The 27,832-nt window shown below is 48.5% G+C and overlaps 1 long non-coding RNA gene across 1 annotated transcript; it reads left to right on the top strand.

Annotated features, from left to right (window-relative positions):
- The first annotated feature begins 340 nt into the window (after nucleotides 1–340).
- Nucleotides 341–21,025, top strand: LOC127491091 (uncharacterized). The gene is made up of 3 exons (XR_007919611.2): nucleotides 341–3,248; nucleotides 4,684–4,744; nucleotides 20,510–21,025. It is a non-coding gene; the product is annotated as an uncharacterized lncRNA (long non-coding RNA).
- Nucleotides 21,026–27,832: the final 6,807 nt, after the last annotated feature.

Below are 27,832 nucleotides of genomic sequence, written 5' to 3'. Positions count from 1 at the left end.
TCCCTGGAGGCCTTCGACCTCTGCCTCTCTGCTTCCCGCTCCCTTCCCCGCCTTTTTCTGGGACCTGGCCCTGCTGGCTGGCAGGCCCTCCTGGTGTCACACCTGCCCCCGCTGTGGCTGGCAGTTGGCGTCTAAGCCCTAGCCTCACAGTTTATTTTGATAAACCTTGGGAAGAATGAGAATCTGAAGAGGGGGTGGTGTTGGGAGGAGAGAGGCACACGCTGGGCTCATTGTTCCTTCATGCCAAGGAGCAGTTGTTTCTCTTGTTCCATTTTCCGCTTCCGGAACGCCTGAGTCGTGGGGGTCCCATCGCTGGCTGTCCCCGGGGGCTCAGCACCAGTCACGCCCCGGGCACAGAGGAGACCGCACTTGGTTTACTCTCCTCCCTGGGAACCCCTGGAGAAGCCGCTTGTCTGATTGCCAACCACCTCCTGGAGACTCCAGGAGCCTCTGTCTGGCCATCCCGGCTGATCCCAGCCCATCCTGTGGCTGACCCCGCCCCGCTCACACGCCAGGGCCTCCCTCCCTCCCTCTGGCTTCCCTGGGCCCCGCTGTCCTTCCAAGGTGCCCCATTCCCAGGGAGACTGTGGCGTGCGGCGCTGGAGCGAGACCCTCCTGAGAGCGCAGTGCAGGTGAACAGCCACAGACTAAACACTGAGTCACCATCAGATGCTGCTGTCCCGCGGCTCTGCCCCAGAGGGAGGGACCGAGGGCTTCACTCAAAGAGAGAGTGCGCCCCTTTCTTGCTGGGTGGTTTTAAGGTGCGGTGGTGGTGGTGAGATTGTCGGGAAAGTTGTGGGTGGGCCAGGGGCCAAGTACAATGAAGCTATCACTGGGTCGGCATCTTGTGGGAGCGTCTCCCTGGCCCCTCCCAGGCTCCCACCACACGCAGCAGGGCGGCTTCTGACCTCAGTGCTGTAGGCTACAGAGGGGAGGGGCAGTCACACCGCCTGACCGGAGGGCTCTCCCATTTCGCGGATGGACACATGCAGTGCCAAAGGGGCGTGTCTGGCATTGAGTGACGGCTAGGGAGTGCAGGAGACATCTCCCCCGCTCAGATGTCTCTTCCCAGCAGGAAGCTGCAGGCAACAGCTGGATCCTATAAGAAGAAAGAGGGACTAAGAATTCAGTGTTGGATCTTAGGGAAAAAGGAAACTGACCTCCCACCAGGCGATGATCAAGGCGTGGCTCACAGGCGGCTGGGCATTTGTGGAGCAGCCTGAGCGCTGGCCCCAGTGCTGCAGTGTTCCGTGGGTGGGGAAGGGCGCAGCAGGTTCTACTGGCTCCTAGGATCTTGACCTAGTGGTTGAAAGGCTGGGGGTTTGCTTTGCTTTTGAAGCAGGGGCTGGCTTACCCTGAGCAACCTGTGACCCTGAATGCTTGGCGTGGCTGGCTGGAGATCTGGGTTCATCTCTTCGTAGCTGGGAGGACAGTCTGGTTCTTCTGTATCCTTTGTCCCCTGGTCCCGGCTGAGTGCCCTAGGAGCACGTGACCAGAGTCTAACATACTAGAGTCTTCGCCTTGGAACTGGGAAAGGGTAGAGGAAGAGGGCGAGATGGAGCGAGTGGGAGGGAGAGATGGAGCGAGCGAGAGAGGCAGAGCATTGCCTGTTTTCTTACTCTCAGTTCCAAAATGATCTGAAGTCCCCCTGCAGTCTCGCTGTTGGGATTTCTGACACCGCTGTGTCTTCATCATCTACTCCTGCACTGACCAGAAGTTCTGTGTCCTGGCCTGGTTCATGCCTATTAGCCAGACATAACTGTCTATTGTGCGCCATTCACTCAAAGTGTACTGGTTTTGATGGTGTTGTTACCTCCGTTCATGCTAGCTGGGGTGGTTTTTTGTTACTGTTGCACCGTTATATATTTGTAGCTTGCACAGAAATTTCCCTCCCCTCTCTTTTTCCTAATGAATTGCTTTCCTCTGAGAATTTCTCCCTTTTCTGTGTGCTTACCACGAGCTCCTGTCATCTAAACCAGAGATCTGAGAATTAACCTAGGCTCTTCTATCTCCTTTGTCTCATGAATTTGTTTATTCATTCCTTAAAAAATTCGAGTGTCTATCAGTGAGTAAGCACGATGCTAGTGACCTGGCATAGAGTAGTCAATGAAGCTAAATAGTCTATCTTCTATGACTCTCTATTCTAGCTCAGAGATGCCCACAAATGGAGCTCCAGGTTGTGATGAGTCTGGTAAAGGAAAGAAACGGGTTCTGAGAGAGAGAAGTGGGGCAGGTGTGGAGCAGGCTTACTTTGTCCGGGGTGCTCTAAGCAGACCCTTCTGAGGTAGTACCATTCAAGCTAAGATCTAGAGTGCCACGTAGACTCTTAATGAGGTCATTTCAGTAGCACGGGGTGAAGCGAGTCAATTTACATTTTAAAAAGATGATATAAAATATGTATAAATAAAATAGATTATGGGGGGCCAAAATGGATGTAGGGAGACCAATTAAGAGGCTGTTATGGTTGCCTTAAGAGTTGATGGTGATTTAGACAAGAAATAGTAGAGAAATAGGAATGGACAGATGGGGAAGTGTTTCAGGATGTAAATCAATAGGATTCAGCAATGGATTGGATGTAGTCGAGGGAAGGGGCTGGCAGTGGGGGGACAGTGGTCTTCCACAGGAGTGCCAGGCGTGACTGTAGCAAGAGGGTAGAGAGGAGACCCACTATTGAGATGGGGAAGAGAAGTGAGGAGAATATCTGATGGTGGTGCTATTGGGTAGGTCTGGACATCAGGTTGGAACGTGTTTAGTTGGAGGAGCCCGTGAAAATCACTAGTGAATATTTCAGCTTCATGGCCATGTGCAGGCCCCTGTACTCTGAAGGAGTCTGTATTAGGTTTAACGCTCTGCTGTTGCTATCTTGGAATTCTTCATTCTTTGGTCTTTGAACTTATATATTTTTTTAAGTGAAGTCTGATTGGACAGTGGAGCCCAGGTATGAGCAGACTAAATACACCTCATGGGCTTATCTGCTCTTCTTTGCCATTCTACCCATTCACAACTAGCATTTGTGATGCACCCTGAGCATAAATTCCTGGAGACTCGTGATGCAAGGAGCTCAGGGAGACTCCATGTAAGTCCTAGGTAGGCGTGTTTAGTAAATGACTGTCCAAGGGACTGGAGGTGGACTGTGGGGAGGGGGGCACCGGCACCTCCAAGGGTGTCAGATAAGAACTTGCTCCAAGTACAAGACAGAAGCAAGAACCAAGCAACCTTGTCATGTCCTCGCTGAGCTGAACATGAAGGTATGGAAGGAAAGAAAGATGCTGGGTAATCCAAAGTTAATTTCCTTTTCTTTCCTTTTCAAATAAGGCTAGTTTTGAGCAGAGTGTCTACTGGGCTGGTGAGAATGAAACACGTGTGTGTAAGAGCTAAGAAATGAGAACTGTGCCATTTTGATGATTCAGTGTATGGGCTCTTACATTGGCACTGAAAATGGACATTGCACAATATAAAGCTGAATGATAAAATTTATGCTAGTAATGTAATTTTTTCTTAGAGTGACACTAAATAACAAAGGGTATCATAAAAAGTCAAGACTATGGGAGAAAGGAAAAGCTTTACATTGCAATACCTTTGGAGAGCGCATGGAGGCACTTTCTGGAGACCTAGGGGTCACACCCAAGGCCTTGTCCTTTGTGTAACAGCGAGAGAAGACAAGTGCCAGTTGACTCTTGGTATTGAGAAAGAACAGCCTACAGCATGCTACCTTGCTAGAAAAACTACAAGGCCAATTTTCTTTCTGCCTTCTGGGCCTTGGCAGGGATCACCATCTAGTGTTCGTTTTGAGGGCTCATGTCTTGGACTTTTGGACCTTGGTACAATGCCTGCCACTCCTGTCCTCACCTTACTCCAGGCCTGGTCAGACCGCCTGGACCCCAGCCTCCATGGACCTCTGCAGATCCCCTAGTCCCTGTACCATCAGTCAAGTGATGCCAAAGGACAGAGGAGGATTACTCCATGAGTTTCCCAGAGTGGGAGCCACTCTTAGAAGCGACATCAGCATAGGAGTCTCTGTGACAGCTGAGCCCCCCCACCCCTGGGATTTGTAAGATTACATTTCCCAGCATCCTTTGCAGTTGTGCTGTGGCCATGTGACTGGATTCTGGCCAATGGAATGTGTTTAGGAGTGACCCAGTGCTGTCAGATCCAGTGATGTGAGATGCTCTGAGTGGGGGCCTTCCACCTCCTTAGGAAATACCAGGGAAGATGGACTGTAGAGAGTGGTAAATCCAACAGGGTCCAGCTGGACACTTCACAGCAGCTGTCGTACAGATGCAGAAGATGTTTGTGATAAATTGTTATACTTATGGCCCCAAATGACTCCTTCTCCAGGTATCTGTGCCCTTGTGTGGTCTGGGCCCATGCTGACTCTGTACTTGGCCGTGTGACTTGGTTCAGCCAATGGGACAGCAGAAATTTGGATGCAATCAGAGGCTTGGTTAGTGCATGTGCCCTGGGGCTTGGTCCCATGGCACACTGCCTTCCCAGCTGTCCTGGCTGGACTCAGTCCACAGCCAACAGGTAACTGCAGCTGTGTGAGGGAACCCAGGAGAAACCAGCAGAGGAGCCAGCTGGCCAGCCCACAGAACAGTGGAAAATAACATTGTTGTCTTACAGCACTGAGCTCTTGGCTGGTAGATAAGTAATACAATATCTTATTCATGTTTGTTTCCTTAGAACCTCCTGCCTCCACATATTTTCAGGGACACGAACTTTTTCCTCCCAACAACCCTGTCAGGTAAGTATTTCTATCATTTTGTATTTGTTTTTAATTACACGAGTCTAAGGAACTCTTACTCATCTCATGCATAGGCTGGGCAAGGGGGGCAGACCACCTGCTGATCTGCATTCTTGCTGAGGACCTCATCAAGATCAGGGAGATGCAGCGACTTGCACACTGTCACCACAGCTGACTTTGATCGCCTGTCTTCTGTGCTCTTCCTCTTCATAAAAAACTGACAGTCTTTGCTGTTGGTTGAGTGCCTGGTATGTGCCAACCACCAAATGCTTTGTGTATGACGTAGTGCTTGTATCCTTTTGGAAACCACATGAAGTATCACCAACATCACTCCAATTTAGAGATGGAGAGACTGAGGGTCAGGATGGATGTGACATTGGCTTTTCAGAGCTGGTGAGCAGCAGAGTGAAGCTCTGGATCCAGCATGCTCCCTTCACCCTTGGGCTCTTGACCATTCACTTGGTGTGGGAGTCACAGTTCACACGGGGATTCCATTCCTGGTGCTGATCCCTCTTCCATCTTCCTACCAATGCATACCCCGGGGAGACAGCAGTGATGGGTCAAGTAGTTGGGTGCCAACTTGGGTTGCGTTCCTGGCTCCTGGTTTTGGCCCTGTGCAAGCCCCAGCCATTGTAGACACTGTATGAGAGCTTCCTCTATCTGTTGATCTGTTTCTATCTCTCTACCTCTTGAATAAATAAACAAATGAATAAAAATTTTTAAAAATCAACGCTAAAGGAAAAAACATAAAAAAATAAAATCAGGGCATGGTGTACAGAATTCACACACAATGAATACTACTCTTGAAAATTTCATGTTTCCTCTGAAGTAAAGTGAATATCATTCATTTAGTAGTATGAGTATACTTCAAAAAGTTCACGGAAAAGTTGAATTAAATGGAAATTATGAACTAATCATGGATTTTTTAAGAATTTGCACCAAAAGTTTCTATGAACCTTTGGAAAACCTGTTGTATGTATGATTTCAGAAATCTTTTGTACTGAAATAAACTTATCTTTTAGTTCCATTTTTTCAATAAAACTTTTGAGGGGCTGGCGCCGTGGTGCAGTAGGTTAATCCTCCGCCTGTGGCCCCGGCATCCCATATGGGCGCCGGTTCTAGTCCCAGCTGCTCCTCTTCCAGTCCAGCTCTCTGCTATGGCCTGGGAAAGCAGTAGAAGATAGTCTAAGTCCTTGGGCCCCTGCATCCACGTGGGAGACCAGGAAGAAGCTCCTGGCTTCGGATTGGCACAGCTCTGGCAGTTGTGGCCCTTTGGGGAGTGAACCAACGGAAGGAAGACCTTTCTCGCTGGTTTTCCCTCTCACTGTCTGTAACTCTCTCAAATACAATAAATAAAAGCTTTAAAAAACACAAACTTTTGAAAGTACCCCAGTAGATTTACAAAAATATCTACCATATTTCAGGGTTGTATCATGGATTAACATCATGGGTTTCAGTATGAGAATCGCACAGTGGCCGTCTGGCTGCGTTCTCCAACTCCATTTATTTTCTTCTGGGACTCATAGAAAGATTCCATTTCCCAGCCTTTTGCAGTTAAAGTGGGGCTGTGTGCTGGGCCCTGACTGATGGATTATGGACAGGAAGGGTGAAAGTCAACACTAGGCTTGGTGCTCAAACACTTCTGGGTTCTTCCAGGCCAGCGTCAACACACCATGGGCCACTGCTGCTTTTGTAAATAAAGTTTTATTGGAATGTAGTCATGCTCAGTTGTTTACCAATGCCAGTGGCTGCCTTTGTGCTGCAATAACAGAGATGAGCAATTATGAGAGGCCTACACCACGTGTGTGCCAACCCCTGCGCTGGTCCCCTTGTGGTCAACGCTCTGGTGACCTCCCAGGTTCCCTTTCATCAAGGAGCGACTCACTTCTTCGGCCCCTGGAACACGGGTCTCGGTGGCATTTGAGGACTGATGGTTTACCAGCATCACTACCTTGCCCCCACTCAAGATAACTCTGAAAACTCCCCTCTCCCAGAGTTCCCGGGCATTGGCAGAGACCTCGTTTGGAACTCCAAGGCAGCTCCACTACTCCTCTGTCCAGTCTTTCATTGCTCCCTCCTTCTCTGAGTGTGAAGCCCAGAGCACTCCCTGACTGACCCCCTGTACACAGATCTCCAGCTCTGCTCCTGCGGATCTCATCCTGTGGCTGCAGCCCTCAGCCCTTCCAGGCTGCTCAATGTGGCGGTGCTGCCGGTGGAAGCATTTGACCCCTGGGTCGCTGTAGCCACCAAGAAGACACCCTCACACTGGGACAGGACATCCGCCTCCAGCATTGTGCCACTTAGATTTTGGTATTTCTTGTGCCAAGAGCCAGTTTTCACTCACTTTGACAAAAATACTCAGGCCAGATGCCCATGTAGCGAGAGGCCAGGGGCCTGCAGACGCACTGTGGAAGCCACAGCTTCACACGCACACCATCTCACACTCACCACGAGTCGTCTGCTGCATCATCAGTCACCAACACCCATCCTATCCTTCTCTTTATTTATTTGTTCTTTCCCTGTGCACATCTAGTAGGATACTTGTAAGATAGACATAGGCCAGAAGTGGCTCCGCCTCCATCTCTGCTTGGGTGTCTTTGAGCAAGGTGCCTTGTGCAATGATTGAAGATGTATTGTGTGGACGACTGGCAGGAGGAGAAATAGGGGGGTCAGATCAAGTCCAGATGTCAGTCTTTCCCATCCCAAGCTGTCGGCAGGGACTGAACTCAGAGGAAGAGTCCCCGGTGTGGGTTCCCAGGAGCCGAACATAAACAAGCCCACTGCTGACTGCCCAGCAGGCATGGCTGCACTTCTGTCAGCCCCACCGAACAGTATGCGTGGAGGCAGCTGGGTCCCGGTGTGCTCTTTTGTCTCCCCTCTCTCTGAAGTCAGCCCAGGACACAGGTGTGCGGCCCCCACAGGCAGCAGACAGAGAAGATGAATCAGCTTCCCTGTGCGACGTGCCCCAGAGCAGGCTGTCAGCTGAAACTCGTCTGCAGAGCATGGTTCTCCTGACCACAGCTAAGGAACATGTGTGGCTCGCCCGGAGAAGAATCTCTGCTATTCTTTAGAGGAGCAGCGCTAACCACAGATGCTCAGCATCTGGCACGTGGTAGGGGTTTCCCTGAGTGAGGAGAGCAGCCACTGGACCAGCCAGTTCGTGAGATGCCTTTGTGTCTGGGCATGCATGTTCTTGCATTCAGCTCTGGGTGTCGATTCTCAGAAGTTCAGGTACAAGTCCAGGTCCCTCCCTCTCTCCCTCCCTTGGTGTTTTCATAATGAGCTCCTCTCTGTCTCTCTGTGGTCACTCTTCATGTATATGCCTGAGAGATCAAAGACCCTGGGCCTTGGCTCTTGCCATTCCCCATGCTTGTTCTTGCCATCCCCTGCACCCCTTTTATTTACAACTACATACTTTACTAGGTGCCTTTCCATTGCAAATGAGCAAAGCCCAATTTCAACTGGCTTTAAGCAAAAACAGCAAAACAAAAACAACAAAGAGCACTACAGTTATTGAGTAATGTAACTTCAAATCTAGACCATTTGGCTCAGGGTCAGGTACAGCTGGATCCAGGGGTGTAAATAATTTTCACAGGGCTTAGTTTATTTTTCCATGTCTAGACTGTGTTTCCTTCCCCCATGGCTCTAGTTTCAGGCAGGCACTGCATGAGTTGGCCGTGGAAGCTCCCAGATACCAGGTTAGCAACTCTAAGGAAAGAAATGACTCAATGAGAATCAAGTTCAATGGAAGTGGGTCAGGTGAAAATCCACAGACACAATCCATAGCTTCTCTAGGTCAAGTTCGTTCTTGGGCCTTTCTGAAATTCTGATCTTTTCATGGAAGCTCTTCTGGTGATCCCAGTCTGCATTTCCCTCTTGGCACTGTAACACTTGCTTGTTGAACACGAGATTGTATGTACTGCCTATACCTTCCTGAGCAGTTAGGATAGGAGTGGGATGTGGGTGGGATATGAGAAGTAGAAATCAAACTGTTTATCCTTTCCTCATTAGAATTGGGAATTATAGTTTGAACGATTCATGGGCCATTTAGGGCATGGAAGAAATGGTTCTTGTGTGATGAGTGTTCCTCCAACTCATACTCCCTCATAGCTATCTCCAACTTCAAGTAGAAGGCCAGGATTTTCCCTGCTCTGGGGACAGTGAAGGGCTTGTTGGAGCAGTGTAATCCTTGCAGTCTGGCTGGGCAGTGCTCTATGCCTTATGTTTCTTGGGCACCATACTATGTACATAGTGCTTTGCTGAGCTACAGATCGCTACTCAAGAAGTTTTTGTGGGGTCCAGTGTGATGTAGATGCCAGCACTCAAGCTGAGAGACAAGAGGTCTGGATTGTAATCAAGTCTCTCTGACCTTGACCAAGCTAAGTCGCTGTACCAAGAGAGCACGGAGCAGGATAAGAGCTATTTTTGTCTGGTGCTTCTAGTTCACAGTCCTCACATTCCACTGACCCTGAGAGATAACCCAGGTGCTGCAGGGTGAGCTTCTCAAGGTGAAGTGTAGGGCAAACATGGGTTACAATCAATCAGAACTTTGGGAATTATAACCAAATGCAGTAGTACTTGTGAATTATGTGGGATGCATATAGCAGCACGTTGTATCTTCGTTGGTGAGTGTAAATTTGACTATTTGACAGTAAAATATTGAAGAACAGCCCTTGATACATTCAGCAAAGCAAAATTCTCACCACAGGAAGGCACAGAAGAAGTGTTCCATGTCTGATGTTCGCATCATTCTGGAACGCCAATGTATTGAGTTGATTATCAGGCAGAATCTTCTGCACTGTGTAAATTGTTACTCTTCCCTTCTCTCTGTTTTCACTTGGTACAAATAGGTGGTTGCATGAAATTACATGGTGTGATGTGCTTCCCCTGTCTTATTCAATGAAAAATATTGATCATAGATTTAGAAAGTGCTAGGCATTGGGCTGGGTGCAGGTACTTCAGGATAAAGGATTTCTGGCTTCATGGAATCTTTAGTCTTTTCAGATTGCTTTGCCACTGAGGCAACTGAAGTTTGAGAGTGGTGGCCTACAATGATCACGCAGCCAGAAAGGAGCAAGGTTAGGATTTGAACCCCGGTCTTTTAACTTTAACCCTGAGCTTTTCCCTGCTGGCTTTCAGGGTCCTTGAAGTAACATCGCAAACCAAAGTCAGAGTCTTGGAGTTCATTGCAGCACAAGCAAAACAAAACACAAGCCACCAGAGCTGGCCATTTGCCTTGGAAGTGGGGATTTGGTGCATATTTGGTGTTGAATCACTCCCTCTAGAAATGGGATGGGTTGGCTCGGATGGAATGGTAATAAGGGTTCTGTTTGCACTGGAGAACCCACTCCCTGTCCGGCCCACCAGCCAGAGTGGCTGACCACCCTCTTTAAGCCCCCTATTGATTACAAGGAATTGATTCCTTTGATGCAAGTGTCTGAGCCAAGGGCACTTAGAGCTGGGCCGTGGTCCCTTAAATTACTGCCTTCCAGAGTAAACGTTCGGCAGTTTTCCAAAGGCCCCTTGTCCAGGACAAAGAGGTGGTTCTGGGCTTGTGTCTCAACCTGGGTCAGTATCTGATGTGTGTCTGTCCTCTCTCTAAGTGTACCCCAAACCACCTACCAATCTGGGTACCCCTACTCCTAGCATCCCAAGCTTGCCATGCAGCTCCCAAGCTCCACCCTAGGAATAGCCACAAAGATTTTTGCCACCAGGACCCATCCAAAGGTTATGGTTTGCCCTGGCACTCAGCGTGCTGACCCAGCCCACCACAGAGTGGTGGCGCCAGACCTGGAGCTCCTCCTACATGGAGCACAACCATTAGGGTGTGTTCAAGAGCCGTCTTTGGGTTGAAAACAGCAGCGACTCATCTCCTGTTCCCTAAGCCAGGGCAGATCTCCTGTCACCTGCTAGTTCATGAAGGAGAAGCTCAGAGTTAGCGAGCACTCAGGTTAGAACTGTTTCCCTTCTGTCGCCCGTGTCGGGAAGAAAGAACCAAAACATTTAGCTCAAGAAAAGCTGGCTTCTCCCCCAGACTTGTGTATTTACCCCTTGGAGAAATGTCACTAATGGTGTTTTAATAATGCTTTTTTGTACCTAAAGACCAATAGTAAGAACTGCTTATTTACCAAAGCAATGGCTAGCCCCTTAGCGACAGGCTAAGTATTAGCTACTGGCAGGATATGTAGTGGGTAAGTGCTGTGTAATTACCAAGCGAATTCATCATTATTTCTGTCTTATAAACCAGAATATGTGTTAAATAATACTTTGGGGCCACTGAAGGTAATTACTGAGCCCCATCTCTGTAAGAACGTGTAATTATCCTACGCTGGCCTGGTGTTTACTAAGCAAATCTATGCCGTTATTATCTAAAGCCCAAATCCTGCCCTCAGAGCCACAAAAGTGCACCCGAGGGCAGGTCTGCAGCATGTGCATGGGGTCACCAAGGATTGGGGCTCAGATTCCAGCTCCGTCCTCATCCTCAGGCTCTGAAAATCTGCAGGCGAGGCTTTGTAAAGTAAATGGCTTGTGTTTGCGCCTTTCCCTGGCCCAGTCCATCTCAGCTCCTGCTCTGCTCTCTGTGTTTTGAGTACTTGGGTGGCTAGAAGTTCTTCTAATTTGTGTCCTGGAGGGGAGCGAGCTTAGCATCTGGCTGCAGGGGCTCAGAGGAGCGGGTCAAAGTCCATCTTCTCCAGACTTCCCTTGTATCAGATGTGGTTCTGGGCCCTGAAGACAGGAAGTTCCAAAGAACTTGGTCCTACTCTACAGTGCTCAGGTGAGAGAGAGAAAGAGAGAGACAGACAGACAGACACAGGTGAAAGGGATTGTAGCTTTGGCATGGCACAGATGGCGTGGCATCAAGGTCAAGAGCACAGCTTCTGGGGCCAGATTGTCTGCAAAATAGGGGCTCCAAGGGCCTCCGTCACAGAGCGTTGTGTGAGTTACGTTGCGACGGGGTTGAGGACAATGCCTGGTACTCCCAACATATGTGTAAGGCAACAATCACGTGAAGGAATGCATTTCCAAGTTGTTCACGCTCAGAAGCCACTGTAAGAGGAGATTTTCCCTGCCTCTCCCCAAAGAATTGTCTTCTTCCTCCAGGATAACCGAGCACCCATCCCCATGACTCCTGTGGCCAGACGCCACGCCACGCCACACCACTCCACTCCCATTCCATTCCATTCCATTTTTCTTTCTTCTCTTCCTGCCTTCTTCTCTTCGTCTTTCTTTTAAGATTGATTTGTTTATTTAAGGCAGAGAAATAGAGAGGGAGACAGAGGGAAAGAGGGAAGGGGAGGGACAGAGAGAGAGAGAGAGAGATCTTCCATCTGTTGGTTCACTCCCCAAGTGGCCACACAGGGACTAGAGCAGGCAGAAGCCAGGAACTCAGAGCTCCGTCTGGGCCTTTCATGTGAGTGGCAGAGACCTAAGCACTTGGGCCATCCTCTGCTGTTTTCCCAGGCACGTTAGCAGGAAGCTGAATTGGAAGCGGAGCAGCTGAGACTCAGACTGGCACCCAAATTGGATGCCGGCATATGGGATGCTAGTGTTAGTGGCTTAGCCTGCTGTGCCAAAACACAGCCCAGCCAGAAGCATTTCTTACCAAGTATGTTAACCGATGTTGATCTCTGACCTCTGCTACTGAGCTTTTCAAGTTCCTGGACTAGGCTTTATTCATTTTTTAAAAAGATTTATTCATTTATTTAAGAGACAGAGTTAGGGAGAGACACAGAGTGGTCTTCCATCCACTGGTTCATTCCCCAAATGGCCGCAATGGCCAGAGCTGGGCTGATCTGAAGCCAGGAGCAGGTACAGGGGCCCAAGCACTTGGGCCATCTTCCAGTGCTTTCCCAGGCCATAGCAGAGAGCTAGATAGGAAGAGGAGCAGCCAGAACTCAAACTGGCACCCATATGGGATGCTGGCACTGTAGGTGGAGGCTTAGCCTACTACACTTTTATTAATTTTTGTGTCACTAACCCAAGTATGGGGCCAGAGGTACTTGTGACATGTTTGTTGAGTGAATAGCAGTCACTTAACAAACATTTGCTTAAAAAAGAAAAGCGAAGCCCTTCTGGGCCTGTTTGACTACGTGGCCAGGGCAGTGAGCCAGACCCACAGACTTTCTTTTGTTTTCACTAATGTGGGTACATGTGGGGGAGTTGGATTTTGAAAGGATCGCAAGAGATTTCTCTACTGCTCAGAAGGGTGAACAGAAGACTGACTAATGAAAAACAGAAAACGAAGGCCCTAAGCGGTAGGCTGCATTCTGAATGCTTGGGATGGACGAGTTGATGTTTGGCTGTGAGCAAGGTCTCCATGCAGGACCCTGCAGCTTTTATTTCCCGGCACCCCAGGCCTGAGCTGGCCCTGCTGAGCTGCAGAGCTGAAAGCCGGGTTGGCAGCTGCCTTGGTTCAGGTCCCCCAGCTACTCCCAGGCCACTACACTTCACTGTTTCCTGTGTGTTCTTCATCTGAGGCCCTTGGTATTAGCAAATGATTCGATTTTTTTCTTTCTTTCTTCTTCTTCTTCTTTTTTTTTTTTTTTTTTTTTTTTGTTTGTTACCAACTGTTCCTCTCCTACCAGCCTCCCCCAAGTCCTCCATCCTCAATCTTCGAGTCTTGGAGTCTCTCTGGGTGCATGTTAATTAGGCTGAACACAGGTTGGAGCATCAATGGCCTGTGTCTCCTTCTGTGAGGCAAACTCTCTAAGCAGATTCTTAAGTTTGATAATAGAAATTGGTATATTTACCATTTCAAAGAAATTTCCCATTCTTTTTAGTCTGATTAGCAAGACTATGTGGCAAGATTTTCACTGGTCCCATTTTACCGGTAAGAAAAATAAGGCTCATGGCCATCGCCGCAGCTCACTTGGCTAATCCTCTGCCTGTGGCGCCGGCACCCCGGGTTCTATTCCCGGTTGGGGTGCCAGATTCTGTCCCGGTTGCTCCTCTTCCAGTCCAGCTCTCTGCTGTGGCCCAAGTGCTTGGGCCCTGCACCCGTATGGGAGACCAGGAGGAAGCACCTGGCTCCTGGCTTCAGATTGGCACAGCGTGCCGGCTGTAGCAGCCATTTGGGGGGTGAACCCATGGAAAAAGGAAGACCTTTCTCTCTCTCTCTCTCACTGTCTAACTCTGCCTGTCAGAAAAAAAAAAAATCACTTGGGAAGAAAGCTTTAAAAAAAAAAAAAAAGGCTCAGAGATGCCAAGTGATCTGTCCATCATCACAGATGGGACGTTTGGGGAGAGAACCCAAGGACACATTTTCTACCTCCTAGCTCTATGATATTTTTTTTAAAAAGATTTATTTATTTATTTGAAAGAGTTGCAGAGAGAGAAAGAGAGAGGCCTTCCGTCCAATGGTTCACTCCCCAACTGGCCACAACAGCCGGAGCTACGCCAATCCGAAGCCAGGAGCCAAGAGCCTGGAGCCTCCTCCTGGTCTCCCATGTGGGTGCAGGGGCCCAAAGAGTTGGGCCATCTTCTACTGCTTTCCCAGAGCATAGCAGAGAGCTGGATCGGAAGTGGAGCAGCCAGGCCTCGAACCGGTGCCCATATGGGATTCCGGCACTGCAGACCATGGCGTTAACCAACTGCGCCACAGCGCCGGCCCCTCTGTGATATTTCTTTCTTTCTTTTTTTTTTTTTTTTAAAGATTTATTTATTTATTTGAAAGTCAGAGTTACACACAGAGAGAGGAGAGGCAGAGACAGAGAGGAAGAGAGAGAGATCCTCCATCTGATGGTTCACTCCCCAGTTGGCCGCAACAGCTGGAGCTGCGCTGGTCTGAAGCCAGGAGCCAGGAGCTTCCTCCAGTCTCCCACGTGGGTGCAGGGGCCCAAGGACTTGGGCCATCCTTCACTACTTTCCCAGGCCATAGCAGAGAGCTGGATCAGAAGCAGAGCAGCCGGGTCTCGAACTGGTGCCCATATGGGATGCCAGCACTTCAGGCCAGGTGTTAACCCTCTGTGCCACAGCACCAGCCCCTATGATATTTCTAATATAGCACACTGTCTATGTTTTTTAAAGACAGTGAACAGTCCGCTTATTATCTATGAAGTTAAAGAGACTTTGGCTGAAGTGTAGTTACAGTTGTAGGCACACAATACTCATTGCAGTTGCATTTTAGAACATTCTGGGTGACAGCCTCATCATTTCTTGCGTTTCGCAATGAGATAGATGAGGATGAACCGAACATCAATGAGAAGCACATTAACACGAAAGCTACATGTCTTCAAAGTGATTCTGCCAACTTGTGTGCACGCTGCTCAACCCGACTACATTCCAGGATCAGTGCATCTCGGCTGGGCTGCTTGCGGCTGGTGAGAGGAGCCACTGGAGGGGATGATTTTTGAGCTCTTAAGCATTTTATTTTTTGAAAAAGATTTATTTATTTGAAAGGCAGAGTTACAGAGAGGCAGAAGCAGAGAGAGAGAAAGAGGGGTCTTCCATCTGCTGGTTCACTCCCCAAGTGGCCTCAACAGCCAGAGCTGGGCTGACCCAAAGCCAGGAGCCAGGAGCTGCTTCTGGGTCTCCCACGCAGGTGCAGGGGCCCAAGTGCCTGAGCCATCTTCTACTGCTTTCCCAGGCCATAGTAGAGAGCTGGATCAAAAATAGAGCAGCCAGACTCTAACCAGCACCCTTATGGGATGCCGCCACTGTAGGTAGTGGCTTTACCTGCTATGCCACAGCGCTGGCCCTGAGCTCTTAAACATTTTAATCTCGCTGGAAAAGCAAGATGAAAAAGACCTGCTACAAAGGATCAGATCTCAACGGGTGCTTTAGGAAACATGGCTAAGGCATTTAGACAGAAATGAAGTTTGAGGTAGGCCTGGAAGGATGGCCAATACTGGCACAGGGAACAAAGTTGTGGCTTGATTGGTGAGCAAGAATCTCAAGAAATGTGTAGGGTCCTGTGTTCATGTACACTGTACTAGAATAATCCTGACAACCACACACCATAAAAAATGAATGTATACTGAGTGATTGCTGTATATCAAGACTTGTCTTAAGAGCTTTTTATATAATAACTTAAATAATCTGCATGTGAACCCTATCAGATATCATAATTATCCCTTTAATAAATAATGAAATAGAGGTTCAGAGAGGTTAAGTAACTCGCCTGAATCACTCAGCCAGTAGGACACTGGAACTCAGTAAATTTAGCTGCAGAGTCCAAGTTCTTAAACGGTGCCTGGCAGACAGTTGGAGCCTTGTGGGTGAACGGAAGCCCACTGTACCCCAGAGTTCCTGAACAGTGCTCCTTTATGTAAGATTGTCTCAACAGGTTGTATTAGTCAGCTCTTCATTCCTTTAACTACAATAGCGGAGGGAAAGTTCTTGGGAAGGAAAACGTCTCTTTCAGATTGCAGTTGGAGGTTCAAAGACCAAGATTTGATGGTCCCATTAGTCTGGCATCCAGTGGAGGGACGATCACACAGCGAGCCAGGAAGCAGAGAGAAGCTGGGCCAAAGCCTCTCAAATAACCCACCCTCTCGGGAGCACTACCTTCCAAGGACAAGTCCCCAAAGACCTCCCACTGGCTCCACCCCCTCACAGCCATGATTAGATCCTCCACCCTAAACCTCCAACCATTAACATTCATCTACTAACTGTTAACATAAGACTTTGGAGTTCAAACATCTGCATGCATTTGGGATGCCAAGTCCTGTTCAACCCATAGCAGAGGCGAGCTGGGGTCCCACGGCATCACAACCAACGGAGCAGTTTACCAACCAACAGTTCTTAAAATCTACTTCGATTTCTACTGGAACCTTTTGAAGAATATAATAGGAGATCCAATTCACAAGTCTCAGCAATATTTCTTGAAATCCTCATTTGCCATTTCTATCATTTTTCAATATCTCCCAAACTTCACAATTCCCCCCAGACACCCTTTTTTTCTTTAACAATTGTTCTCAGCTTTCTACCAAAACTTTTGCAAAAACCCAACCCATGTGGCTCTTGGCTCTGTCATCCTCCTCCTCCTCTCTGGGACCTCTGCTTTTCTTGTCTCCTACTAGCTCTTTCTCTAATGAAAACATTCATTTACTCCCATTTCTTATATTCTTGCACCACCAATTATCCTGGCCTATGTAATAACTTCCAGGAACTAAACTAAAAGATTTAAAATGTCTCAGAGCAAAGAAAATGGAGATGGTAAATAATCAGAGTTAGAATTTTCTTGGTAGGGGAGGATTTGCAGGGACAAAGGAAAATGTAATACTCTATCGTATTTTCTTTTTCTCTCTCCCCATCGCAGTGTGATGACACCTTACCACGTAACTAGATTCTGGGGACAAACAGATGAGTAAGGAATAGTTCCTTGCAGGGCTGGTGGTGTGGCAGAGCGAGTGCAGCTGCTACTTACAATGCTGGCATCCCATACCAAGTGCTGGTTCAAGTCCTAGTTCTGCTTCTGGTTCAGCTTCCTGCAGATGTTCCTGGGAAGGCAGCAGAGGATGGCTCAAGTACTTGGGCCCCTGCCACCCATGTGAGAGACTGGGGTGGGAGTTCCTGGCTCCTGGCTTCAGCCTAGCTCAGATCTGGCTGCTGTGGCCATTTGAGAAGTGAACCAGTAGGTGGAAGATCTCTGCCTCTCTACCTTTCAGATAAAGAAATAAAATCCTTTAAAAAGGAAAGTAAAGGAAGAAAGAAATGGCGTCTGTCTTCAAATACAACCCTACACATCATGCAAGTTGTGGGCATGTGGGCCATGGGAGTATAAAGGAGGAGCCAGGGAAGGCTTCACGGAGGAAGAGGTCTGAGTTATGGAAGTCAGTCCCTTCCTTAAAATCTGCCAGTTGGCCAGTGCCGTGGCTCAATAGGCTAATCCTCCACCTAGTGGCGCCGGCACACCGGGTTCTAGTCCCGGTCGGGGCACCGGATTCTGTCCCGGTTGCCCCTCTTCCAGGCCAGCTCTCTGCTGTGACCAGGGAATGCAGTGGAGGATGGCCCAAGTGCTTGGGCCCTGCACCCCATGGGAGACCAGGATAAGCACCTGGCTCCTGCCATCGGATCAACGTGGTGCGCAGGCTGCAGCGCACCAGCTGTGGCGGCCATTGGAGGGTGAACCAACGGCAAAGGAAGACCTTTCTCTTGGTCTCTCTCTCTCTCTCACTCTCACTCTCCACTCTCCACTCTCCACTCTCCACTCTGCCTGTCAAAAAGAAAAAAAAAAAGAATCTGCCAGTTGTCCAGAAGACTGAGGGACAGTGTGGGCTCTTGTACTGTCTCAGAAGAGGAGCATAAGTGGGCGAAGGTTGGCATTTGCCCAGTGCCCTCCTGCCCTGATCTCAGAGCCTCTACCGTTTAAGACAGGCTCCTGGGTCAGCCTCTTGCTGTGAGCTCTTCTAGACCACCCCGTCTCAGAGTGGTGGTCTCTCAACCCAGTGGTGATGTGCGCACTCCCAAGCCCTGTCTCCTTTGCACACAGGCACATCTTGTTTTGTGCCATGGCTTAATCTTGATGGATTTGTTTCTGGTTTGACCCCTCAGACGTTGAGCTCCTTAAGGCGAAGCAAATGGCTGGTCAGTGTCTGCCTCTCCCCAGCAGGACTTGAAGAATGGCACGGAGCTTGTAGACTCCACCTGGATCAGCTTCCTAGTTTATAGAGGAGGATACTGAAGCCCAGAGGGCAGGTGACCCTGGGTGACATCCCTAACCCTTTGTGACAGATCAGGGCTCGGACCAATGCTCTTTCACCATAGTGGGCCCACGGCTGACTCTGGCATTCCCCTGGGAGAGCCAGGCTGACTTCTGTGTGGACTTTGTCAGAGGGTAATGAAGGCAGCAGCAGGGTGCCATGATCATTCAGTGGTTGCAGTATGGTTTGGTAGTTTCCTACTACGATTCAAGAAAGCGGATAGAGCCTGGATTCCCCAACTCTTTCGTGGCAGGGCTAAGGAAGACACCTTGAGGGGAAAAAAGAGGACTTTCCCTCTACCATTGTAACACCAGATAGCAAGGGAATGTTTCATAAATGGTCTCAGTTAACATTTGGTGAATGTTAATATAGAATTCCCACAGTATCTGTGTCTGTATACTTCGCTGTCTCTTCACAGGGCTCCCATTTCCCCCATTTTACAGACGAGGTAACTGAGACCCATAAAGCAAAAATAACTCACAAAAGTTTCAAAGCTACAAAGTGGCAGAGGTAGGATTTGAACTTAGACTGATGTAACTCCAAAGCCCAGGCCCTTAATCTTCCAGCCACAGGCACCTGTGGGGTAGGGAGCATTAGTATTGCATAATGTGGTTTCTCTCCTTAAGTGTTTGCTACTCCAAAACCTGCTCTTGGTGTTATGCTTATGAGCTTGGTCAGTTGTGTGTGGTGTGGTCTACACAATTATGAGAGGGTGTGAATTAATACAGTTATGAATGGAGGTTGCGGACAGGAAGGGGTTCTGCACAGGTTCTGCCTTGACTTTCTTGAATTTATATGCTCCCCTACTTGTGGGCGAGTCTACTGCAGGTTAACTGACTCCTGTCCATCAAGAATTGGCTGAAGTCCTCCTCATGTGACCATGCAGGTTGTTACGTTCCCTGCCCCCAAGCTCCTGGAGTACTTGTGCTCACCACTAGTTTAGCCTTGTTCTCTCAGTGATGTGATCGCTGACGGTTTTGTTGGTTCTTCCTGCTATGTGCAGAGTTCTTTGCAAGCGGATGTGGTCATCTGCGTCTCTCTAGCACCCAGGGAGCACTTGGCACGGCCAAGGCCAAGTTGGTGCTTAATGGATGCTGGCTCAATGAATGAATAAACGAATAGCTGTCAGCCATTCTTCACCCTTTGTTCCCCACTGCTCCAGGCTATGAATGGAAGAAATGTGGGAGGGGAGCAGGGGTCAGGATGGACGTGTGTGTGTGTGTGTGAAGGAATGTGTGCACATGTCGGTATCCATGTGTGCACTTAGACAAATCCTGCCGTTAGAAACATAGCTCTAGACACCCTGAAGCTCCGAGCAGACTCGCAGCCCCACCTCATCTATTCCCTTCTAGCATTACTGCCACACCACTGTCAGCACGTACAGCACTCTTGTTTCTATTTTTCCTTATGTATTATCCCACCTTTGAGGGGAGGAGACGGCATAGTGGAGCTTAAATTCAATATTTGAAATAGTGTCCAGTGCAGATCTCCTTGTTCCTGACACCTTTTTGTTTGTTCTTAATCTTTGTGTCCCTCCCAAATGCACTTGCTGGAACGAGTTCATGGTTTGCGTCGAGCTTCCATTTCATTTCATCTCTGAGTTCTAGTGACTCCAGCTCTCCCACATGCGCCGAATCCCCATGAGAAGCACAAATGTTCGCTGGACCAGAAAACCACAGGCCTTTCCTTCTGCTTCCCATTTTGGGTGAGCCAGGTTGGCTTCACCCTCACTCAGCCTGAATGGCTTTCTTCCTTCACAGCGATTCTGGGGAAAGATGAGGCAGAGGCAGCAGAAAGCACAGCTTTAGAGTTCTTTCTTTTTAGAAAAATATGTATGCATTTATTTGAAAGGTGTATGAGAGAGAGAGAGAGCGAGACAGACAGACACACAGAGAGAGAAATCTCTTCCATCCACTGGGTCATCTAGAGCTCAGCCAGGCAAAGCCAGGAGTCAGGAACTCCAGCTGTGTCTTGCACATTGGCTGCAGGGGCCCAAGCAGTTGCTGTTTAATTTCTATTTGATCACTGCCGGTATTCCGATATATCATTGATTTTGAAAAGTACTGACTGTATCCTGCAACCTTACTAAACTCACTTCTCATTTTGGTTGCATTTTTTGCAGATCCCTTGGGATTTCCTGTATGAATAATCACATCTTCTGTGAGTAGAAATGATTTTATTTTGCATGTATGCTTCATGTTTTTTTTTTTTTTTTCCTCTCTGTATTGCACTGGCTACACTTCCAGTGTGATGACAAGGACAGTAAAGAGAAGACATTGAGCTCTGTATCTTTCTCCCAGTCTTACAGGGGGAAAATCATTAATCTTTCCCCATTAAATATGTTAGCTGTTGGTTTTTTGTAGATGCTGTTTACCAGGTTAAGGATGCTCCTTGCCTTCTACCCCTAGTTTACTGGGAGTTTTGTGTGAATGAATGGAGAACAGGCCTGAATAGACAGTTCTCAAAAGAGGAAATACAAATGGTCAGCAAATATATGGAAAAGGGCTCGATATCACTAGCCACTGGGGAAATGCAAATCAAAACCAGGAGGTATCTCCTCACCCCTGTTAGAAAGACTATTATCAAAAAGATGGGAATGTTGAATTTGTGAATGCTTTTTTCTGAATCTGAGATAATTATGTAGGCCCTGTCTTCAGTCTTTTAGTGCAATGAATTAAATTGACTGATTTTCAAAGCTTATTTATTGATTTTCACTTTCTTTAATTTGAAAGAGACAGACAGACAGAAAGGCAGACAGTTGTCCTGTGTCTTCTGTTTCACTCTCCATATGCCCACAATGTTGAGGGCTGGGCCAGGCAAAAGCCAGGAGCCCAGAACTCAGTGCGTGTCTCCCATGTGTTTAGCAGGGACTCAAGGACTTGAGCCATCACCTGCTGCCTCCCAGGGTGTGCATTTACCCATTTACCAGGAATTGGAAGCAGAGGAGCTGAGACTCCAATCTAGGATGTGGGCATGCGAAGAAGTGACTTAAGGGCTGCTCCAAATGCCCACCCTGATTTTCAATAATTGAACCAACTTTACATTTCTAGGGTAAATCTCCCTTGACTGATAGATATATTACACTTTTTAACAACAGCTTTGGGTTCGAATTGTTAGTATTTGTTGAGGATTCTTTTCATCTATTATTGTAAGGGATAGTGACAACTGTATTTTTGTGTGTTTATGAGGATAAGGTTAAACGCATCAAGATGGAAGATTAAGAGATGATGGGTTCTGTTATGAAAGCTGTTTGAATATAATTACACTAGTAATGATTATAATGCTCAACACTAATTAAGCACTTCCCAATTGTCAGGTACTTTAAATGTATTCATTTATTTGCTTGCTGTCACCATGCTAGGAGGTAAGTAGGATTATTATCTCGCTTTTACAGAAATCAGTACTTTTAGCCGATAGTATATGTTGCCCAACAGTGCTTATGCATAAATGACGTGACTTCTGCTCAGGGCACGAGTGGGGCCAAATCTTCTGTGTTCTTCCACTGAATTGTTCAGCTCCTCACTCGCAGGAAGTTCTGTGTCCCCCTCTGAGGCTTCTTCCCTGCCTGCCCTCATCCAAAGGATCAGAGATCAACTAAAGGCTTAGTGAGTCCAAGGTGGTCATCGGCTTCCAGACGCCAAGTGAAGAGTTTGGGAGAAGGTTGGGTCAGGTTTCTGTGCCTGCCTGACAGGGTGCTCATGGAATACAGGTCACGCGCAGCCTGGAGAAGAGTGTCCTACACTCCTGCTGCTCTTGGGGGACCTTGCGGGGCTTCCTTGGGCTCATATGTTTTTGTTTTTAAGATTTATTTATTTATTTGAAAGTCAGAGTTACAGAGAGAGAGAAAGAGAGAGAGATCGATCTTCCATCTGCTAGTTCACTCCCCAATTGGCTGCAATGGCTGGAGCGGCACCTGATCCGAAGCCAGGAGCCAGGAGCTTCTTCCAGGTCTCCCACGTGGGTGCAGGGGCCCAAGGACTTGGGCCATCTTCTACTGCTTTCCCAGGCCATAGCAGAGAGCTGAATTGGAAGGTGGAGCAGCCGGGACTTGAACCGGCGCCCATATGGGAAGTCGGCACTGCAGACGGTGGCTTTACCCACTACGCCACTGCGTCAGCCCCATAGGCTCATATGTTATGCTGAAGTCCTCTGCTTGGGCAGAATGGCCAAGTCTAGAAGAACTTCTGGCTTTGGCCATCAGCTCTGTAGGGACAGGCTATTGGCATGGACCTATTAGGTCAGAGAGGCCTGGTCATTAATAACCAAATGCTGAGATTTTACGTGAAAATATTGTGGTTTCTCTTATAAAAAAAAAAAGTGAAGATCTGGTTCCTCTCTCAGCAGCCGTCAGCTGGATCTGACCGTTCAGTGGGCACAGACTCTCTGACACAGCTCACTTCCAATTTTCTTCCAATTGACCTGCTTAGCTTCTAAGCGCGTTAGGGCTTTCAATTCATACCCTGGGTCCTCACCCTGGGCTTGAGTCTTGTGTGTATTCCTTTAAGGAATATTTATCAAGTGCTTAATGGACCAGTGGACAATGCACAGGTATTGTGCACTGAGCACTCCAAACTGAATGGAACAGAGGAGAATCCTGACTTGCTGAAGCCCGAGTTCCCAGAGACATAGTCCGTGAGCCCAGTAAGTAGGCCATGTGATCGTTAGAATGTGAAAGGTGTTAGGGAGAAGAATGAAAGCTGAGTGGCCACTTGGAAGTAAAAGACAAGTTGGGGTTGCAGGTATCAGACTGTGCCTTGCAGGCCACAGGCGAGGATGACGCTCAGGTGAGAACTGGAGAGGCGTTGGTGACCCATTGTGTATTGGAGGAAAGAACATTCCAGGCAGCAGGAACAGAGACGGCCAAGGCCTAGAGTCTGCAGCAGAGCTGAGCTGTCTGGGAAGGACAAGGAGATGGCGTGGCTCCAGCAGCGTGGACAGGGAGCCGGAAGAGATGAGGGAGAGCTGTCGGGGGTTGGGTCCAGCTCATGGTGAACCTCCTTAGGTTTAGGAGGCAACGTCTTCCTCCTCTGTGTCATTCCAGCCCATTTACTGGGAGACCTGAGAAGCTGCTGGCTTTGAGTGAGAGGCGGAGCAGGATCGGGCTCAGCAGCAGATCCAGGTGCTGTACCAGCGACCCTGCCACCAGGGCCACAGAATCCAGCATAGCCAGTTCACGTGTCTGTGGCAGACAGGGATGCTGTATGGCACTTACACAGGCCCCTATGGGTGGGTCCTGGTGAGGGCCTTCAGAATTTGGGAACAAGGCCCTGCCATTATTACAGGTGATTAGTCTGTGTTTTGTTTTGTTTTGCTTTGTTTTAAGATTTAGCCATTTATTTTGGAAGTCAGAGTTATATATAGAGTGGGAGAGACAGAGATAGAGAACGAGAGAGAGAGAGCGAGTGAGAGAGTGAGCGAGCAAGCAAGAGAGAGAGAGAGAATCTTCCACCTGCTGGTTCGCTTCCCAAATCACCATAGCATCTAAGACTGGGCCATGCTGAAGCCAGGAGCCAAGAGCTTCATTCTGGTTTCCCATGTGGGTGGCAGGGGCCCAAGCAATTGGACCATCTTCCACTGCTTTCCTAGGCCATTAGCAGAGAGCTGGATCAGGAGTGGAGCGCCCAGGATACAAACGGCACCCCTGTGGATACCAGAGTTGCAGGTGGCAGCTCTACCTGCTACATCTGATGCTGGCCCTAATAACTACTCTCCTTTTGAGAAATGGCTCTTGATCTGCTGTTGGGCCTTAGTAGAGACCAAATACTTAATCATAGGCTGCTAAGTTGCCGTGTGGCCTCTACTGGCCGTCACGACCTCGGTGTTCTCTGCCCCACCAAGCCCTAAAACTGAGTATGCACGGCAATGCTCATCATCAGATGGAACCGGTGCCCATGTGATGGGGTCTAAGCAAGTCCTGAAGGCACAAGTCAGTGATATGAAGAAGTGGCCCAGGAATCCACCTTCCGGCTCTCAACCTGCACCTGTGACCTCACGGGGACTACAGAAGAGGTGACTCAGGCCTTCCAGACGAGTCTACGTGATACTCAGGCGCTACCTGGACGTGGCCAGCCCCTGTTCAGGGCTTTCTTGAAGGAGCTCAGAGAAGGGGAAATCCTCTAAATCCTCTCAGTGGGCAGAACCTCAAATGCTGACCCGTTGTTCACTTTATTTGGAGGAAGAAACGGCCAGATGCATTGTCGTGGGCTAGGGCCAAAGTTTGGCTGGATCATCAGGGACTTTGAAGGAACATACCTGGAAAACTAGTGACGGGAAAATTTGGGGAGGAGCTATGTGGGCAGACCTCTGAGTGAGTGACAGCGTGAGGATATTTGTGCCCCATGTGATGCTCATCAAAAGCAGGAGAATTATGGTAAGTGAGTAGATAAGGAGACCCATTCTGGGGATGCCGGTCGGCCTCTTTCCCCAGCTACCTCCATCATTGCCCAGTGGGCTTAGGTGACCATGGTGGCAGAGAGGGGGGTTATACATGGCCTCAGCAGCATGGCCTGGTACTCACTAAGGCCACCCTGGCTCTGGCCAGTGCTGAGTGTTGGGCTGTCAGCCATAGGAACCAGCAATGACTTCTGATCTGCCCTCATCCCCACCCCCAGGGGATCAGCCAGCTCCCTGGAGGCAGGTGGTTCATCCCAGAAGGGCCAGTGTTTGTTCCTACTGTAAGAGACAATCTGGGTACAGCTCTGCCATCCCTGTGCTCAGAGCTTCTGCCAAAACTACCATCTGTGGATTTAAAAAATGTCCCGTCTGCCAGCCCAGTATTCCACACTGCATTGGTTGTAATCAAGGGGCTCACTTCACAGCAAAAGAAAGCGGCAATAGGCCCATACTCATGGCATTCGCTGCTCTCATGTTACCCGTCATCCTGTGCAGCTGTCTTGACAGGGCAGTGGAATGAGCTTTGGAAGACTCGGTTACCGTGTTAGCTAGATTGCAGTACCTTGCAGGCCTGGGGCTGGGCTCACCAGAGGCTGCACGGGCTCTGAATCAGTGTCCCACATACAATACTCTTTGTCTCATAGCCGGGATCCATGAGGCCTGGAATCAATGGGTGGAAATGGGAGCGGCATCTGTCACTATTGCCGTTAGTGATCCACTCGCAAAACCTCCGCTTCCTATTCCCTTGACCTTGTGCTCTGCTGGCCTGGAGGTCTTAGATCCAAAGGGAGGAATGCATCCATCAGAAGGTACAGCAACGGGTCCTCGGAGCTGAAAGTTACGATGCCCTGGCCACTTCTGACGCCTCAGGCCTCAGAGTCGACAGGCAAAGAAGAAAGTCACTGTGCTGGCGGGGCGACTGCTCGTGACTCCCCGCAGGAGATGGGGCTGACGCTTCTCCGTGGAGGCGAGGAAGACAGCATCTGGAGCATACATGGTCCCCCAGGCATGCTGAGTGCCGCCATGCTGTAGCACTCAATCAATCAATCAAGCAGGATGTGATTAAGATCAATGGCAAAATCCTAAGAACCCGATCCCAGCAGGACTGCTGATGGTCCACGCCCTTTTGGAATGAAGGTTTGTGTCACTCTACCAGGTAAAGAACCAAGACAAGCTGAGACGGCGCCTGAAAAGAATCAAAACACAGAATGGAAGGTGGACGAAGGTGCTTATGAATACCAGCTGTGACCGGGTGACCACTTGCAGACTTGAGGTCTGTCATTGTCATAAGCATTCCTTTATTTCATTGTGAGTGTGTGTGTGTGTGTGTGTGTGTGAGAGAGAGAGAGAGAGAATGGAAATATATATTATGAAAAAATTTACACAATGAGATTAAAATTATTTTGCACCAAAATAAGGTTATCTTTTATTCCATTTTCTGCAAAGTTCTTGGAGTACCTTTAAATATTAAGCAAATATCTTTGTTTTCCTCGTTCTTTATTACTGGATCCTGTTACATAAGCTGTATCGACTTATTGTCATAGTGCTTAAGGATAAAGGATATATATAGTGCTTAAGTTATGGAATATCAGAGGTAAAATAAATACCACTCAAGGACATTACCTTGTGTTTTTGATTCTGTGCAAGATAGCTGTATGATGTGGCACCGTGAATTTGTTACTGTCTTTGGGGACTATAAAGTCAGATATCAGGAGATGCATTTGGGTCCCAAGTTGACTTGTGATGGCTCATTTTGTGTGTCAACCACAAGGTGTGCAGATATTTGGCTAGCCATTATTCTGTGTGTGTCAGAGAGGATGTTTCTGGGAGAGATTAAAGTTTGGAGTGGAAGATGGATTGAAGCAGATTCCCCTTCCCAGCTTACTGAAGACCTGCATAGACCAAGAAGGCTGATCAAAAGAGAATTCATTCTTTCTCTGCGTGAATGTGTTGGGACTGAGACACGGATCTTTTCCTACCTTTAGACTTGGACTCAGACTGGAACAAAAAGATGGCATAAGGGAGAATTGCTTTCTTTGTCTGTTTTTAAGCTGAGATGTCAGGCTGCTCCTGTCTTGGGCTCAGACTCGGACTGGAGCTTCCCCGTCATCTCTTCTGATTCTTGGGTCTTTGGATTCACACTGGAACTGCACCATTGGTTCTCCAGCTGTGAACTGAAGATTGTTGAATACGATTTGTCCTCTCTGAAACCCATGCAGGGGTTTAATTCCCATTGTAAAGTATCAAGAGAATAGAAACCTAAAAATCTCACTGTTGTGTTTAGAGGTGGTGCAGTTGGGAGGTGATTAGATAAGGTCATCAGGGTGAGGGGTCCCATGACTGAATACACAGAGGCACACCCCTGTCTCTCGTCATATGATGCTCTGTGCTACCCCCACAGACTCTGCCAGCAAGGAGGTCCTCAATAGATTATGACTCCACAACACTGGGCCAGAATTATAAGCCAAAATAAATCTCTCTTCTTTATAATGTACTAGCATGTGAAATTGTGTTGCTGGCCCCAGGAAATGGACTAGGACAAATGGATATGCTTGTGCACCATTGTAAAGTTGGCAAATTGTTGAACACTCTAAGTTGGGGACTATCTGAATACACAGGTGTGTTTTATATATGTCCTAGTGGCTTCATTTCTCAGGAGAACTCAGACTGAGCCAGGCAGAGCAGTAGCAGATGAAGTAGAAGAAAAACCCTGGGTGGGGTCCACCACACCTAGGCCTTTGTAAAGACTGAGCCTTTTCTCTGAGTGAGAAGGGAGGAAATCAGAGTTGTGGGCAGAGCAGTGACCGGCACTGACTTGAGTTACGCAGCAGCTTAACTCCTGCTGCAGTCTTGAGAGTAGAGTGTTGGGGTTCAGGATTCAGTAGGGGAGCAGTTAAGAGGTGGCTGCAGCAATCCAAGGAGGGGTGCTGGTGCCAGACAAGGTGGTCCTGGCCAAGGTCGGGGGAAGACGTCAGGTTCTGGATAGATTTGAGATTTTCTTAGTGTCTTCTGTGTTTCCTTAGTGAGGGCTGCTCTACTAATACTCCTGACT

The sequence above is a fragment of the Oryctolagus cuniculus genome, chromosome 11 (genome assembly GCF_964237555.1).
Source record: "Oryctolagus cuniculus chromosome 11, mOryCun1.1, whole genome shotgun sequence".
Classification (NCBI taxonomy): Eukaryota; Metazoa; Chordata; class Mammalia; order Lagomorpha; family Leporidae; genus Oryctolagus; species Oryctolagus cuniculus.
Note: the sequence above shows the minus strand (reverse complement) of the source record. Positions and strands in the feature narration are given on the sequence as shown.